This window comes from Cyprinodon variegatus, unplaced genomic scaffold (assembly GCF_000732505.1).
Source record: "Cyprinodon variegatus isolate N-32 unplaced genomic scaffold, C_variegatus-1.0 Scaffold517, whole genome shotgun sequence".
NCBI lineage: Eukaryota > Metazoa > Chordata > Actinopteri > Cyprinodontiformes > Cyprinodontidae > Cyprinodon > Cyprinodon variegatus.
This window is the reverse complement of record NW_015150970.1, coordinates 344,134-347,483: the sequence shown is the minus strand read 5'-3', so window position 1 is coordinate 347,483 and position 3,350 is coordinate 344,134. Positions and strand designations below refer to the sequence as shown.

The following is a 3,350-nucleotide window of genomic DNA, read 5'->3' as shown; positions in this document are numbered from 1 at the left end:
AAACTCTCCTCCTCTTGCATGTTTCCGCTGTCCATAGCGTTCCTTGACAGCGTCGTTTCTAAGTCACCGAATGCAGCGGTTGGAACAGCCGCTTCCCTGCGGCTTTAAGCAAACATGACGCTGATTTGGTCGTCTGCTGGAAATGATGTCATAGTGGGATAAAAAGCAGAATGGCCGTTCAGCCTGCAGACGGATACGGGTTTATTGTCACATATCTGGGTGGCTCTAATGGGATATTTTTGGGAGGTCGTCAGAATTGGGCCTGCAGGTTATTAAATAAAGGAACCAGTTAGTTTGACAGTAAAAGCTAATTAATGAATCTATTAAACAGGTTTCTATGTTTCTGAAAACAGCACCAACAGAGACTCAATCAGTCTGATGACTAATTGCTTTCAGACTGTATGAGTTGATGCAGACACTGCAGGCTGCGCTCTGATGCTGTCTGCAGGTCTGCCAGCAGCGCAGACGGGCGCCGCTTTCATTCCTGCACTGATCAACAAACAGAAAACACCTGAAGAACTCATTATTTACCACCCTGAACTCTCAATAACCCCACAAATTATTTGCTCTACGCATGTGTGCACACCCTCAGCACGCACTCCCATCGCTGTTTGTGCGATGCAGGTTGCCATGGAGACGCTGGATATATCTCTGGCTGTTTACTGAAGCTGGCTCTGCAGAGAGATGCAGGAGGAGAAGAAGAGGGTGAGGACCATCCCACAGGATGAGGAGGAGGAAGGCCGAGGCGGGAACCCAAGAAAGAAGAGGAACGAAGGATGAGCCACGAATTCTAGAGAGGAAAAACGGTTCTGGTACCAAAGGAGGAATCCATCCTGATTTTTCACTAACTGGTCTGAGTGGACGCTGTTTTATCTCCTCCTGCATATCCATGACCTTAACCGTTTCCAGTATTTCCTCTAACACCGACTGGCAGACAGTTTTTAGTCTTAAAGTTTCATCAAATATATGAAAATATCCTGAAAAACTACAATGATTCTCTAACTAATCCAGTAAGAAACCAAGTTTTACGGAGAAAAACTGTTTTCATAGTTTTGCTCTTTAATGTTATAAAGACCAAAGATTCTGTTTCAGAAACATTGAAGAAAAGATATTAGATTAACAGATGTAACCTGCATCAACAAATTAGCACTTCTAAAAGTTTCATTGAATATAAAATCCAGAATAAAATGAAATAAAAATTAACATTTCTGGGTGAATTGGTTTTAATTAAGTTTATTTGATTTTAAGGTTTTTCTTTGTTGTGTTTTAGGATCCAACAGTTTTTATACATTCTGGACATTTCTCTGAGTTTCCCACATGGGTTCATTTCTACTGGTTTCCTACTGGTTTTTATTTTCCTGTTTGTTTTGAGCTCTGCTCTGTTAATTAGGGATCGATGGCCTAATGGGTCAGAGCAGCTCTGAGAAGGATGCAGTACCCGGTTCCATTCCCACAGACTGACACTCTGGGTCCCTGAGCAAGACCCTGAACCCCACACTGCTCCCCGGGCTCCGCACCATGGCAGCCCTCTGCTCCGCAAGGGGAGGGGTTCAATGCAGAGAGGGAATTTCTCCAATGTGAGATCGATAAAGTTTAATTATTATTATAATTAGTTTCTTCTATTCTCCCTGATTGCATCTGATCAGGTTCTCTGGTCATCGTCTGTCCCTCCATCATCAGGATGTTTAGAAACCTGCCCTCTGTGTTCAGCTGAGCTCCTTAAGCCAGAGTTTAAGTCCACACTTTGGTTCTTCACCAAACTCACGCCCCATGTATCCATCAGCAGAGATTATAATAAGCACAGAAGGCTGGAAAGGAAAAGATTTGGGTGTAAAAATGCGGATAGTGATCCTCATCAGGCAGAATGGATTAGCGTCCGTTGAACCTAAGCTTCATATACGGCCTGTGTGAAGCGATGTGGGTCATGAAAACTTTTCATCACCTATCCTGGGACTTTATTCTGACGCTTCCATCAGAGTGAAGTTGGAGCGCTGATGGTGTAAAGCAGCACAGAGGTCCATCATCCCATTAAGAGGCAACTGAAAGAACAAAGGACAGACCTTTGGAGGACAAAATGTTTAGACTCTGGACAGACGGGACCGATGGTTTGGAAGAGGGCTGAAGGAAGCCATCTTTGTGAAAAGAAACCATCATTGAACAAAAGGGGATGATTGAGGTTCAGCTTCTAAGTTCTTTAACATTCAGTCCTGGAATTCATTCCAAAGGAATGACATCAGACCTATTATGATTCAAAAGACCAATCAGAGAGGCCTTACACAACAAAAGGCTCCAACAGTCCAGAGGAACAAGGGGTGGCTAATTGATTAGCATGTGAGTGGAGTGGAGCTCCATCAGCGCTCCATTGATCTGATGGAGCCACAGAATAAAGACGTCTTTAGAAACGTCTAGAAACGTTTTCTAAAACCTGAGCCAAGGTCTGTTTGCCTCTGATTTCAGCCTGTTCCTGATCATCTTTATAAAACTTCTGTGTTCCATTAAACAAGGAGCCAAAACTCAGGAAGGCTGTGAAAACATTTAGCAGCTGATGAATGTTAGAGTTAGCATCTGCTGCGGGGCTCAGTCAGGGAGCGGCGAGGCTGCAGGAGCGCCGGCTCTCAGCCAGCAGCTCTGATGTTATGAAGCTCTGAGTATTAATTACACCTTCATGCCTCTCTGGGTTTTGCAATTATTGTTGACCTTTAAAAGAAAAGATGTTTTCTCCATTCAAAGCGGATGGCACTCTGCAGGCACAACATCTCTATAACATCAGGATCTAAATTCTGCCTCTTGAAAGGATGAAGGGGAAGAAAAACGGAGCATGGAGCCGTGTCTCTGAGGCCGCTCCGGCTTTCCTTCAATAAATATATAAACTGGAGGCATGAAGCAAAGCTGGGATCGTCTCTTTCAGCCAAAACACGGATCACAAACAAAATATACGGAAAACACAGAAAGAGCTACAGCGTGTAGAAGCAGAGAAACTGGAGTCCCTGCAGACACAATCTGTTATTAGATGAAGACAAAAAGGCAGATGGAGTTTGTCTCATCATTAACAAACTAAAAGTTAGAGACGTGTCAATCAGGGAGCGTCAACAACAGATGGATCGGTGTGGCAGCAACAGTCTACAATTAAAGCAGCCGAGTCACAGATTGTTTCAGCTCCAGGGATGATGAAGTCATTCGGAGCGACAAACGTTTCCAGAAGGAGGCAGAAGAAAAGGTTTCTGATTAGAAAATAGCTCCACAGCAGCAGAGACCATCTGCAGACATGTTTTATGACCAACTGGACTAAATTCAGCTTTATCAACTTTATAAACTGCACAGACCGCCAAAAACCAGAAGAATATATGAAA

The 3,350-nt window shown here is 43.7% G+C and overlaps 1 protein-coding gene across 1 annotated transcript in view; it reads right to left on the bottom strand.

Moving 5' to 3' along the window:
* The window catches only part of LOC107094971 (glutamate receptor ionotropic, delta-1-like), a gene marked incomplete at its 3' end in the record, with an annotated part of 329,801 nt that overhangs the window by 268,520 nt on the left and 57,931 nt on the right, over positions 1–3,350 (bottom strand). The window lies entirely within an intron of this gene.